At 54.3% G+C, this 14,596-nt stretch overlaps 1 protein-coding gene across 1 annotated transcript in view; it reads right to left on the minus strand.

The window, feature by feature from the left end:
- BCL9L (BCL9 like) overlaps window positions 1-14,596 on the minus strand; it is a 39,165-nt gene that overhangs the window by 11,336 nt on the left and 13,233 nt on the right. The gene's annotated exons all lie outside the window — the stretch shown is intronic.

Here is a 14,596-nt window from a genome sequence, read left to right on the forward strand (position 1 = left end):
TGCTCCTGCAGAACAAAGAGCATCCCAGTGAGAACCGCTCCTAAGCTCTCCTGCATCAGGGCCTCACACTGCCCTGCCACAGCCCTGTCATTACTCTTCTTCCTGCCACAGGAGAGTCTGGGGAAGGAAAGCAAACCACGTGTTTGGGGAAGCTGAGGTATCCCTGTCTGCTTGCATACTTCTATGTTGTTTGCATGACACCCTCTCCACACAGGCAAGAACCTTTCCCTTGTATAGGCAGACGCATTTCCCAGCACGCAGGGGTTACTGGGACCACGCTCCTCCCATCTGGACTGAGCAGCCCAGATGCTGAGCACAGATTTTTTCTGCCACCCTGGGACAAGCAGCACTAAACTCTGCAGCTCTAAATAGAACACAGTGCCCAGCAGCACCGTGCACACCACCTCCAACTTGCTGGTGATGGCTGCGAGGCACAGGCTGCATCTTGCAACTGACTGCCAGGGAGCTCCCTGCCTGTAAAATGGACTTCTCCACACCTGCTCCCTGCAGCAGGGCTGGCTGGTGTGCAGCAGTGTGCAGCAGTGCCTGGCAGAGCAGCATGTGGCAGGAGCCCTACTGCACAGCCCTACAGCACACAGCCCTACTGCATAACCCTACAGCACACAGCCCTACTGCACAGCCCTACTGCACACAGCCATACTGCACAGCCCTACAGCACACAGCCCTACTGCATAGCCCTACAGCACACAGCCATACTGCACACAGCCATACTGCACAGCCCTACAGCACACAGCCATACTGCACACAGCCATACTGCACAGCCCTACAGCACACAGCCCTACAGCACAGCCCTACAGCACACAGCCCTACTGCACAGCCCTACAGCACACAGCCCTACTGCATAGCCCCACAGCACACAGCCCTACTGCATAGCCCTACAGCACACAGCCCTACTGCACAGCCCCACAGCACACAGCCATACTGCACATCCCTACAGCACACAGCCATACTGCACATCCCTACAGCACACAGCCCTACTGCACAGCAATACTGCACAGCCCTACAGCACACAGCCCTACTGCACATCCCTACAGCATACAGCCATACTGCACAGCCCTACAGCACACAGCCATACTGCACAGCCCGCCCAGGCATTCCTGCCTAGTTAGCAGGATCATTTGCGCACAGCTTGCCCTATCACTGCTCCCTAACTAGCGACTCGTTAGCTGCTCCCTCCTCCTTCCCGCACACCTCTCTGAGGGCTCCGCTTTAGCCCGGAGGAAGATGGTGAGCCACAGTGCTGATTAATTTTCACAGCACATAAGGGAGTTGCTAGCCCTTTAAGCATCAGCCAGCCTTGCTCGCGCGCTCTCGTTCTCTGGGGACCTATTAATAGCAGCTGGAAAGATCACATCACTCTCTGGATATTTATACCCCTCATTCCACACCAGGAGAGATTTATGTCAGAGCCGCGGTCCCAGTGCCTGCCCAATTGCTCTGTCAAAGCGTTTGCAGGGGGAGGGGAGCGGAGTGGGAAGGGAGACACAGAGAGGGCAAGCAGGGAGGAGGAGAAGGTCCATATGGCACAGACTGCGGCATTAAGCACACACGCTGCCTGCAATCACAGGCTGGCCAGCCTCGGGGAGCCTTCACCCCGCTGAAGAGGCTGCTGCCAGACAGCATTCCATAGAGCGAGCCCCGCAGCAGCCCGTGCCACTGATGGCCCCCAGCCCTGCCTGCTGCTCCACCAGCTCCGCACCACGCAATTTGTGCAGCACATTGCTGGGCTGTCCTGAGGGTCACAATCTGATGCACGCCCAGATGCCACCAGATTAGCAGACAGGAGCTACCGCCACCGCTGCTATCTGTGAGGAGACGCGAGGCCGCCTGCGGCACATCTGCATGAACACAGTATTTCATTCACAACAGATCCCAAAGTGCTTCACCAAACATGCTCAGCAGCACTGCAGCACAACAGGAGCTACAGCACAGCACAGATGTGAGCGTGCTGAGGAAAGAAAGAGAAAGCCACGTAAGGCCATGCCCACGGACTGATGGTCAAGCTGCACCCACTGTCCCTCCGGTTCTCAGGTCAAACTCACATTCATCAACGAGTCAGAAGCAGGAAGGTCCCCTCCAAAAGGCCCAGTAGTAACCACAGCCCTTTCAGCAGCCAATGAGCCACAGAACAGCTCAGGTTGGAGGGCAGCTCAAAGCCCACCCAGTGCGACCCCCGGCCGTGGGCAGGGCTGCCCCCCACCAGCTCAGGCTGCCCAGGGCCCCATCCCACCTGGCCTGGAGTGCCTGCAGGGATGGGGCACCCACAGCTCTCTGGGCAGCAGCGCCAGCACCTCACCGCCCTGACCAAAGGATTGCTTCCTCACAGCTCACCCACATCTGCCCTCTTTTAGCTTAAAGCCATTCCTCCTTGTCCTATGACCATTCCCCCTTGTCCTATCATATAAAAGCAGATTCTTTCCCACAGACATGCCTACCACGCTACACCCCCATCATACAACCTCTCACTGCAGCTAATCATGGAAGTTCACCATGGAAGGTGCTTCACTCACAGATACCACACAGCCACCCACCTTGTGCAGCCTGGATAACCTCACCCCATTCAGGAAGACAGACATCCCTCAAAATGGCACGAGGGAGGACAGCCGTCAGCCCTACAGGACCCAGCAGCCACCCCAATGAAACCTTCAGGTGCAGAGCAGCCTCGCTCACTGTGAGATCCCCTACAGAACACTGTGTTCTAAGGGCATCTAATTAGCACTCCTCCTCGTTTCATTTTGGGTGCTCCAGGGAGGACATCCCATACCTTGCCTCAGCTGATGATAGCACAGAAAGCCACGCAGAACTGACTGTGACCCAGGGAAATTCTCCCATTCCATCCTATTCGGTTCTTAACCGAGCCCAGCCACACCACACTCGCAAATCCTAACAGGAGAAAGGCCAGAAGCAACTGCCTGCAGATTCTACTGTGCTCTCAGAAGCAGCAACAGTTGGATCTTGCTGAAGAGGCATGGCGGGACTCCACCCCAGCCTCCCATCTGTCTGGCTGCAGCACGCTGATAGACATCTTGATTGCTGCGAGCTCCTTGCACACACCCCTTCCAACCAGATTCCAGCAGGCATGCCACGCATCTGGGCCACAGCAGAGAATTAATTAGAAGGAAGATACACTGACACAGGCAGACAAATGATCCAAAACGTCTTGAAAAGAACACGAGAAAAAGGAGATTGCATAGAAATGTGGCTCCCTCTGCAATTTAGCAACACACACGCTCCAGCCCAGCAGTTTTAAAGACAATAGAAAATCTAATTCCCAGTGGCTACAGCGAGGAGCCAAGACTCCTGGGTCCTAGCCTTGCTGCCACCAGATCCATGAGTGATTCTGAGCATGATGGGTTTTGTCTGGTTGCCTTGATTTCCCCATCAGAAAACAGGCAGCCAACATACCTGATGGAGCACACAAAGCTCAATCGATAGCTCTGCTGAAAGATGTGCTGTATCTAAATGCAGAGGGAGAATATTTGTGTCTTGTACGTCTGAAAAGCTTTAAATGAAAGACTTGGGCAGAAGATAAACCTCGCATGGAAACAACAAAACTGCTTTCAGCAAAGCTCCGCTACACTCTGAACAACAGCAGGGGAGGAGGAAACTGAGCGAGGAGAGACTGAGCTGACAAACTCCCCGTCCCGGAATTGATAGCTGATAGTTCAGGAAACCTGAAACCCCAATGCCTTCCCGGAGGACTTTCTGGTGAATCATGCTCCCACTCTCTCTGAACAGCAACACAGATTCCCAACACCACCGCAAGTATGCAGAGTGTGCACCGCGTGGTGCAGGGCAGGAAAGCTCCTAGCAGCACTCTGCCAGCCCAGCAATGAAACCTGGGTAACTGCAGAGTTGCACACGGTGGATATCAGACTCCTGAGCTGCACTGACATGCCCCAACAACAGCAAAGACGAGAGGCGTGATGAAGTGATGCAACAAGCAGAGAGCAACCAGGCCCTGCTCTGCCAGCCAGCTCAGGGAGTAACAAGGGCAGGCCGCTGCTGCACAGTGCTGAGCACATCACCTATGTTGGCAGCACAGCTGCTCAGCCTTTTAGCACTGATGCTGAGACAGCCCTGACCCAAAATGTCCCAGGGATTTCACCACAATCTCAGTCATGCAATGGTTTAGGTTGGAGGGGACCTTAAAGACCACCCAGTGCAGCCACAACGAGGTCTCCCCTCAGCCTTCTCTTCTCCAAGCTGAACAAGCCCAGCTCCCTCAGCCTGCCTTCACAGCAGAGGTGCTCCAGCCCTCTGAGCATCCTCGTGCCCTCCTCTGGAGCCGCTCCAGCAGCTCCGCATCCCTCCTGTCCTGGGGGCCCCAGGCCTGGGCACAGCACTGCAGGGACACTCATCACAGAGGAATTACAGACTGCCCAGGGCTGGAAGAGACCTCAAGGATCACGAATCTCCAGCCCCCCTGCCACATACACGCTCATCACCAGCCTCCACCTGGACAGAGCCACGATGAGATCCTTGGCAATGAGAGTTCCTTGGCAAGCTCAGAGGCTTCCTGAATTAAGTGTTCATGGGTCAGCAAGCGACACCCCAAAGAGCTGCTGCCATTTCCTAAAAGTCTCTCTTACCCCCAGTCTGGATGAGACCATGGCACACTGTCTAACAGCCCTAAGAGCAGCAGCTGTCCCACGGTTAGCAGCAGAAAGGGACAGCACACTTTCAAAGAGGTAACACACTACTTCATTAAAGTCAAAGCATTTCACTGAGGCACAGGCTATGACAAGCTTTCCAGAAGCAAGATTTCTGATGTCTAAGATTCCTGAATCGTTTCTGATTTCAGAACAAGACCAGTTTCAGAAATCTGCCTTGAAAAAGCAAAAATAATCATTCCAAAACAATCTGTTTCGCGAGACCATCCAGTGGACTTTGATTCTGTTCCAGTGAGAAACAAAACCCCCCCAAACAGTAGAACTGTGTAACTGTCACCCTGCCATCTCCAGCCAAGAGACCACGATGAGCATCAGCAGCCAGAGGCGCCCTGAAAGCCACCCGAGCCCAACAAGCACAGCTCAGCACCAGCATGCCATGCAGCAACTGTGCAGCTACAGGAATGCCTTGTTGTTATCAAGCATCAGGAAATTATCTTGCTCTTATAGACTCAGGTGGATAGCCCGGAGAAGCCCATTCACTTCTTGTATCCTTTACATGCCTTTTTCAATGGCAGAAGAGGTGACAGCCTCACAGCCTCTATAGGAGGGTTGTAAAGACCTGCAGAGAAAACTTAGTGCTCTATCAAATCCTAGCGGCTCTCAGAGTCATTTGGTAGATCCTGCTGCTCTCCTGTCATTTGGAGCTGCCTTGGAAATAATGCATTTCAGTAGGGCTGTTTGGCCACAGGTCTCAGAGGTCTCAAAGGAGGATAAAATCACAGCTTCACCTTCCTTTCTACCTATGGAGAGACATCCCCATGTAAATAACGCTCAGAAATGCACCCAGAGCTGTGCCCCACACTGCCCTCTAATACACTGACACTCATGAGCAGCTGGTTTGGAGGTGAGATCCTGAGTACCCAACTTTCCCACAAGTCTCACAAGGGAGTCAAGTCTTGCCTGAAGTCATGCAAGTCAGGTAAGGCCTGATGTGTATGCCATAAAACCACTGAATCATAAAGCACTCTAGATTGGAAAGGACCTTAAAAGATCATCGAATCCAAACTTGCATGGAAAATGGTGCCTAAATGAGATTATCCAGTATCCTGTCCAGACAACCATCCCCAAATCGTCATGAAATGATGTTTCAAGTCCTTTTTCTTTCCCCCACATGTAAAAAAGTCTCCTACATTTCTTCAGCCCTTTCACAGATGGCCCTGCATTTCACCACTTTCTCTAGGACAATTCATGTTTTTAGAGCCAACACCCATGCCATTCTGAGCTCTTACAAATGCAGATTCATATACCTCCACCCATACTTCACTTCTGCTGCCAAAGCAGCGCTAAGATGCAGGGAGTACTTGGAACCCTGCCCTGCAGGAGGATCCTTAAGTAGCAAGTAATCTGCAAAGTAGCCCTGGGACATCGGTGGGTAAACTAGTCTGTATTCCAACAAAAGCACCATAGAATGGCCTCAGATGGAGGGGATCTGGGCACAGCACTGCAGGTGGGGCCTTGCAGGGGCAGAGCAGAGGGGCACAACCCCCTCCCCTCCTCTCTCCTCCCTTCCCATCCCCTCCCCTCCCTCTTCTCTCACTGCTGCCCCCCCTCTGTTGCTGCAGCCCAGGGGGCTGTCGGCCTTCCGGGCTGCAGGCGCACACTGCTGCCTCACGTCCCACTTCTGCCCATCAGGACCCCAAGTCCTTCTCTGCAGGGCTGCTCTCAACGAGTTCTTCTCCACTCTGGGCTCATGTCTGGTGCTGCCCCGACCCAGGAGCAGCACCTGGCCTTGCTGAACCTCATCATGTTCTCTCGTGCCCACTTTCTGAGCCCGTCCAGGTCCCTCTGGATGGCGTCCCTTCCTGCTGTTGTGTCCGCTGCACCACTCAGCTCGGTGCCATCAGCAAACTGCTGAGGCTTCACTCCATCCTATCTCTATCACTATATATCACTCCATCCTATCGTCTGTCGCTGATGGAGATGCTGAAGAGCTCCGGTCCCAAGATGGACCCCTGGGGGACACCACTCATCACCGGCCTCCACCTGGACATGGAGCCATTGACAGCAGCCCTCTGGCTGCGACCATCCAACCAATTCCTTATCCTCCAAATAGCCCAGCCTTCAAATCCATCTCTCTCCAATCTGGAGATAAGGATGTGGTGCAGGACTGTGTCAAAGGCACAACTCCAGGCAGGTGACATCAGTTGCCCTTCCTTTGCCCACCGATGCCATCACTCCATCACAGAAGGCCACTGCATGGGTCAGGCACGCTGTGCCCTTGGTGAAGCCGTGCTGGCTGTCTCGGATCACCCCCTCACGTCAATGTGCCTTAACATCTCTTCTGGGAGGATCTGCTCCATGATCTCCCCAGGCACAGAGGTGAGGCTCCCCAGCCTGCAGTTTCCAGGCCTTTCTTTCTTAAAAAGCGCACTAGGTCCCTTCCCACACACTGCCAAAGTAAGGGTTTCTGCTATGCTACATGTGCAGGACAGGAGGGCAGTTAACTCCTGGCACCCCTCCACCTTCAACCCAGTAGAACCCAGCATGGCTCTCAGCCACTGGAGAGCAGACTGAGTGCCCCAACCCACTGGCTGCCCCATGGACTGAGGGGTGAAGCCACTAGATGTCACCCTCACCCAGGGCATCCTCAGCCCAACGCTGCCAACCGGTTTCATGGCCACACCAAGCCTTCCTTCTGCATCCCAGCCCTCATACCGGGATGCAGACAGCTGTCCTGAAGGCCACAGCCACGCAGTCCTGGCAGATGTTTGTTCTCCTTCCTCAGAGAAACACAGCAAGAAGGTGGTGGTGCACACTGCAGGCAAGGGTTGGCAATCCTTCTGCACCTTGCAGAGAAGCTCTACCAAAACAACTTGGCCAGGTGATGACCCTTTGAGGTCTAGGATGCAAATCCCAGCCTGAACAAGAGCACCTCCACCATCCCTCAATGCCTTGCACCCCACTGCGCTGCACAGCAGGACCTGTGCTGCAAGTGAGCAACAAGCACGGCTACCTTCAAGGACAGTCCATAATGAAGAAACAACATCTGCCACAGGCAGAAAGGTTTGGAAAGGAGCTCATTTGTATTGCTTATATCTTCTGGTGTCCTACAGTTCATGGCCTGCTTTGAAAACAGCCCCATTTTCAGGCAGAACTGGGCTCCTTTCCTGTGACCTGCCCCTGCATTAAGTACAATGAGCAAAGGGCACACTGGGACTTTGTGAGGTGACAAAAGCAGAGCTGGAGCGCCTGCTGGGTAGCAAACTGCCCAAATCACTGCATCTGTGCGCACACCTCATGTGTGCACTGCCTCACCTGGGGCAGAAAGGCAGCAAAGGGATGGGAGAGCAAGGCTGGCTGCCCCAGCACCTTGCACAGAAATTGTTATCCATCTGCACTGCCATGCAGAAGGGATGCAAGAAGTCAGCAAGCGCTCCTCCGCGATTATAAATAACAGCCCCAGCACACAGCAGAGCTTTGGCTCTATATTTAAACCTTGGCTGAGGTCACTTCCTTTTCCCAGCAGCTCCCTCAACCCCCACTCCCGCTCGCTCTTATTTGCATGCCATCATGACTCAGGCACATTGGGGTTTAAGGTCAAAGGGGAAGCAGCCGTGCATCTGCCCTGCAGGAAATTCCACCCTGGGAAACCCTTCGCTTTCCCCAGCACTGATGGGGTGGGCAGTGAGGATCCGCTGCTGAGCAGCGCAGGGCTTTACATGGGCTGGGGGCATGGCACGGGGGTTTCCCCTCCAAGCACCCTGCGAGGGCAGCTGCTCCACCTCCTCACCACGTCTCAGAAGCCTCCTCCACATCCTAAGCTGAAATTTCCCAGCTTCTCCCACGTCGGGGTTGCAGAAAGGCATGGCCTGTCCCGCAGAAGCAGCCCAAGGTCCCAGGGGTTGCTCTGCCCTTGTACAAACCCTCCCACAGCTCGCCAAGCTCTTGCAGAGACATAATTATCTAACCCTGACCCATGCTGCCAACTTACAGCAGAAACAGGCAGAAAGTGCCAGAAATCAGCCCATCTCACTAATTGCAGCCCTCTGGAAGGGCTGCAGGATGAATGTTTAACAGCAGCCAAACACAGACACCGCAAGGAGGGGCCAAGCAGCAACCTTTCCTTGTGGCTGCCCCCAGCCAGCCCCTCTTCTCCAACAGGAGAGAGATGCCTCATTGATTTATGGTGCACAGAGTTGGCAAGGGCTTCCAAAACTCCTCCAGCCCCTCACATCTGAGGCTCACAGGAGGCCCAAGTTTTGAGGTTTACAGTTCTCACTGTGGCCACAGCCCTGTTCTCTGCAGCCAGATAAAGCTCCAGAGCAGTTTCACTTACACTTGGTACTGTAATTGAGGGCATGAAGCACTTCCAGCTCAGCCTGGACGCTCAGCTCCAGTTATTCCGTCAATTACAAAACCCAGAATGCACCAATGAGAAGAGTGATGGCGTTGACAAAGAGTTGGGTACAAGGGAGAAAGAGCACAGAGGCTGTCTAGTGGGAGAACTGGAAACAACATCACTCTTGGAACTGGGATGGCTGTTTACATTTTCATATAGGCAAATGGGATACAGGGTTTCCAGTAACACTGACTGGTAAGCCGATTCAGCGGCCTCTGAGCTAGCAGAAGACAGGCTGTGGTCGCATTTGAAGACTGACAGCCAGAAGATTCCCATGCACAGCCTTGGCATTCCAGTCAAATGTTTCTTCTTCTCCCTCATCCCACAGATTCAAGAGAGGAAATCTGGGACAAGGCAGAGGTGCTTGAGGCAGCCCTAAAATCCCTCAGAGTCAGCTTACAGGGGACTAACCAGCATCATGGACAGCAGGGATGGAGATGGCAGCTCCGTACAGCCTGTACTGCAAACCAGCATGTGCTGCAGGTCCTTCAGCAGACAGACAGCACAGACCCAGCCAGCAAAAAGCAGCACAGAGATGTCCGGTCCTTTTCCAGCCATCGGTTACTCGCGCTCTCCTGACCACAGACAGTGCATCTCTGGCTGTCTGTGACCTCTGGACCTGAGCCTGCGTGCAGGCAGTGTGATTTGCTGGGGAGCAGCCCTGCCCACAGCCAGGGGTTGGGACGGAGTGATCTTTAAGGCCCCCTCCAACCCAAGCCCTTCTATGGTTGTATGATCACACTGGTAAGGCATGAGTGCTCCTTCCAAGGTTGTGCATTTACAACAGGAATTAGAAGCAGGATCGGGAGCAGCTCTCTGGCCCGTGATCACGTTACAGGACAGGAAGGAAGAAGGCACTTTGATCAGGCTGGAATCGCTTTACACAGCTTCCACACCGATATCTCAGCCACTGGAATTAGCATCCCAACACCCCAAACATCCCATTCCGAAAGACACTTCCTGCTCCAGCATGTGTGCTAGGGCCGGAGCAGCGCAGCTGCTGGTGGCTGTGCCAGGGTGGATGCAGGATGCTTCCAAACCAAGGTCACAGTGCCTAGAGGTATGGAAGAGTACCTAAAGGGCTGTAAGAAAGACAGGGACAGACTCTTTAGCGGTGTCTATTTGGTAAGTAAGACAGGGGGAAATGGCTTCAGACCACAAGAGGGGAGATTGAGGTGGAGCTGAGGAAGAAGGTTTGGCAGTGAGGGCGGTGAGGCGCTGGCACAGGTTGCCCAGAGAGGCGGTGGTGCCCCGTCCCTGCAGACAGCCAAGGTCAGGCTGGACGGGGCTGTGAGCACTGCTGAGCTGTGGGTGTCCCTGTGCGCTGCAGGGAGCGGCACCAGGCGGCCTTCAGCTCCCTTCCACCCAAACCATTCTATAACTCAATGAAACGCAGACTCAGCACAGCTCTGGCTCTCCATTTACACCTTCTCGAGATCACAGCTCGGCTCCCCCAGCCACTGCTCCTGTGCATGCTCACAGGTGCCAGGTGCCTTCCCACTGTCCCTCCTGCTCCACACGTGCCCCACGCACTGATACTGGCAGACAGAGGGTTAAAACTGCCCAGGGAGCTGCAGGAAGCCTCCTCCTTGCCTGCTCAGAACAATGGGGCTGTTGTGGAGGCCGGGCAAGTGTGGGCAGCTCCCTGGGACTGGCAGTTACCAGCCGTGTGCACCGCATGCTCTCCTCCTCCACAGGAGAAGCAGGTAGAAGGGGAGAGGTGGCTGCTGGTCTTTCCTGCAAGCCTTGGAGGAAAACAGCCGGCCCAGACATAAGCATGCCACACAGCCTGGCTCCCACCAATCCACCTGGGTGCAAAATGCATAGTCACACACTGTATCTGCAGCTAAGAGAGCTGGAAAGGACAAAGTGAGGTTGGAAGGGTAGACACCCATCATAATATACACCAGCTAGAACTATAGTGCACGTTGCAGGAACGCAGAATGGCTTAGGTTGGACGGGAGCTTAAAGATCATCTAGTTGCAATGGGCAAGGTTGCATTTCTTAGAGTAGAGAACAGTCTAAATGTATTCTTTCTCTGTTCTTTCCAGCTCAGGAACTGTAAAACAATCCTGAGATGCCAGGAAGATGACAGGAGAACATGAACTTTTGGCTATCAAAACTTCTGGGAAACCTGAGAGCTCTTCAACTCAACTCACACATGAGCAGTGAGAACAGAATCAAGTTCAGGGAGGGGCTGAATGAGTGAAGGGCAACAGCAACAGTCTGGAATTGGGGTAAATGAGCCCAGGACCTGGAGGTGATGCTGTAGATTTCAGCTCCCAGCAGCTGCATTGCTCTAAGCCTCAGTGGGGGAAGATGCAGCTCAGCAAAGACTCAAAATGCAGACAGGCCTGAGCACAGTGTTACATCCATGCTGCTGTGCATGATCCCTGCAGGACTGACTGCCAACCCAGCACTGGAGCTTTACATTTCCCACCTGAGGGCATCATTTCCTTCCCAGCCTCCACATCGCTCTCCCCTTACTGCTGCTGCTCATCTCAGCCAACCCCACTTGGAGCTGCACTATGCAAGTTAAACACAAGACTACTTCAGGTCCCAAACAGGAGGCTGGCTGCTCCAAAGGAAGAGCTACAGACGGATCTGTCAGCACAAATACACTGCGCTCTTTCCTTTGCAGCCAGCACTGTTCGAACAGCCCACAGATTTTGGTGTTCTCTAAATATTCAAGCAAGAGAGCCCAAGATGAGAGCAAGTGAGTCTCACAGGGCAGGGTCTAATCTCTGCATTTGTACAGGGCAGCAGGCATGAAACAAAACACACTTTCTTTTTCAACTAGGAAAAGGAAGGATCTGTGCAATCTCTGCAAAAAAAGAAGAAAAAAATATCACAGAAGCACAGAATGGTTGGATTGGAAGGGACCTTAAGGACCACCCAGCTGCAAGCCCCGCTGTGGGCCGGCAGCTGCAGGGATGCTGCAGGCTGCACCCGCGGCCTCAGGCACTGCCAGCAGTGGGGCAGGACTCTCATGGCCCAGGGAAAGCAGTGACCCCAGGCCTGAGAAAGTGCACCAGCAGGATTTCCAGACTACCCTGACACGCAGCTCACAGACAGGACAGCACACACTCCGAGGTCACGGCCGCGTTCCCTTCAGCTGCTGTTCCTTTCAGCATGGCTCAGAAGACCACACAAGGGTTAAACCTGCCTATAAATATCTGTTCTCAGCAGGGCTGCTGCTCCGAACCCTCCAGCCATCTGTTCTAGCTTTCCCCCATCTAAGACTCTAACATCTGAACCACGCTCAGAATTCTTCGGAGCACTCCCAAAAATAGCCCAGCGCCGTGGCTGCACCGTCGCCGTGTCTGTGAGCACAGCAGTGTGCGCGGGGCCGCCTGTGTCAGCACAGCCCCGAAGCTGAGCAGATAGGAACAAGTCTGTGTGTGTGACGGCAGGCAGGCCCGCACCGGCACCAAGCTGCCTGCATCCACGTCGGCGTGGGTGTGCCTGCCTAACCGCGGCTCGGTGGGAGCATGTTCACACCAGCACCAACCTGCGGCCACGCGCGGCCCGCCCAGCAGCCAGCAGGGCAGATGCGGGTTCTCTTCTTCGATGCTTGGCTCATGGAAGAGCGATGCAGCCAACCCCACCTCCGGGCACCAGAGCCTCGCTGCAAAAGCAAGTAAAGCCTGATCTCTGCACGAGGCCGCCCTGCTCACATCCAGCCGGGGCTTGCAGGATTTCCCCAAGCGCTGCACGGAGGTCTGGGATGAGGTTCTAAGGACGGGCACCTCTGAAACCCTGGTGACAGTATTTGTGGAGAGAGCTTTAAATTGCAGGCCTTCATGCATGTTCTTTGCGGAGCTCCCCAACCCATCAAGGCCAGGTGGGATGGGGCCCTGGGCAGCCTGAGCTGGTGGAGGGCAGCCCTGCCCATGGCCGGGGGTGGCACTGGGGGGGCTCTGAGTTCCCCACCAAGCTGCTTTTGCATGGGGATATGCTGGGAAACAGCCTCAGCAGGCAACGCCAACTCAGCTATACTGTATTTCTGATGGGGGGGGAGGGGGAATTGATCTGGGTATTGATTTGATGCAGGAGTTGGTGCTTGTTTAAAAGTTTGCCCACAGGTCAGACGTTGTTACAAGCAGCTTTCCTGGTGATTAGGTTAAAAAGAAACTGTGCTAACAGCGCTAACCAGGACAACGTGGAACTGACAAGTCTTGCTTTCTACTCTCCAGTAAAAGCAAAAGCAAACAGGTAAGCAGCTGTGGCCAAAACAGGGTCTTAGAAACCATCCCCAGGTTTCCTGCCAGCATCAGTTACAATCAAACTGCAAATGCACTTTCAGCGTAGGACTGAGGAGTTTGGGGTTTGCATGGATTCAGGTCAAATAGGTATCTGCTAAAAACAGCTTCCAAAAGTGCAGCACACGAGTATCTCCTCCAGCAGCCCAGGTGCTCGGTGGGCTCTGCATTCGGTGTGAAAGAAGCGTGGCTACATTGTGCTCCCTGCTTTCATCCCAGAGGCACTCACATATTGCTACAGAGCACTCCTCTGCCCACACCTCCTCACGCCCACAGGCACAAGCACTTAAGAGACTGGGAGAGAAGTGAGGAAAATTCCCTTCATTTCAATGGAGCCCAGTAAACCGGAGCCCAGCCTCTTTCAGGAGGCCTGATTTTGCCTTTTACATCTCTTAGCCCTTCTCAGTGAACCAGCTGCACCCCATCCTTGCCTTTGCGGCCCTGGAAGCATGGCTTGCAGCTGAGTGCTGCTAGATGACCGAGGAAGCAGCAAACCAGTTCAGAGCAGTGCAGGTATCCTCAGATAACCGCATGCCTCACAGCAGCCAGGCAGCTGCTCGCCCTCATGCAGCATTCTCACTGAAGCACACAGGAGCCAGAGCAGAGCCGAAGCATTTACTGGGATTTATGCATTTGGAAAGAGTAAAAATCAACGTACAAAGTCCTCACTTCACCCACGTGCTCAGCACAGCAATGCAACGTCCCCTGCTGCAGGGACACACATTAACTCTCAGCACCAACTACTTCCTGCACCCTGCTCAGCTCCCCCTCGGGCACACAAGGTGCTCCTGTCCCCAACACTGACATACAAGCCTGAACCCAGCCCCACACTTAGGGCAGAAAATAAAAACCAGCTTCCACGAGGCCCAGCCCTGAGACAGAATGAGAGGTTTGTTGTCAATACATGAAACTGTCACTAAGTGCAGGAAAAAAAATACGGGGGGGTAGGGGAGGGGGCGAGGGAGGGGACAAAACCACATCTCTGCTCCTGGTGGCCAGCCAGCTGACTGACTCAGCCAGCTTGGTCGCCTGCCATAGAGATGTAAAAACAAAACCGAGCTCTCCAAGAGGGGAGAGAAGGGGATTCAGACGAAGGCGTTCTTCTGATGCGCGATCCTACAGCAGCCTGGAGCGTATTTAAGAAAATGGCTCCTCTGTCACTTTGGCCAACAGCTCAGCACAGAGCGAGGCGCAGCTCAGGACTTCTGCTGCCCGTGCCTGCAGCAGGTGCCAGCCGCCACCAGCACCTTCCCCAGCTCGGGGCAGCTGCTGTCTGCAGGCACTTCCCCACCTCCGCCTGC

Source organism: Lagopus muta, chromosome 22 (assembly GCF_023343835.1).
Source record: "Lagopus muta isolate bLagMut1 chromosome 22, bLagMut1 primary, whole genome shotgun sequence".
NCBI lineage: Eukaryota > Metazoa > Chordata > Aves > Galliformes > Phasianidae > Lagopus > Lagopus muta.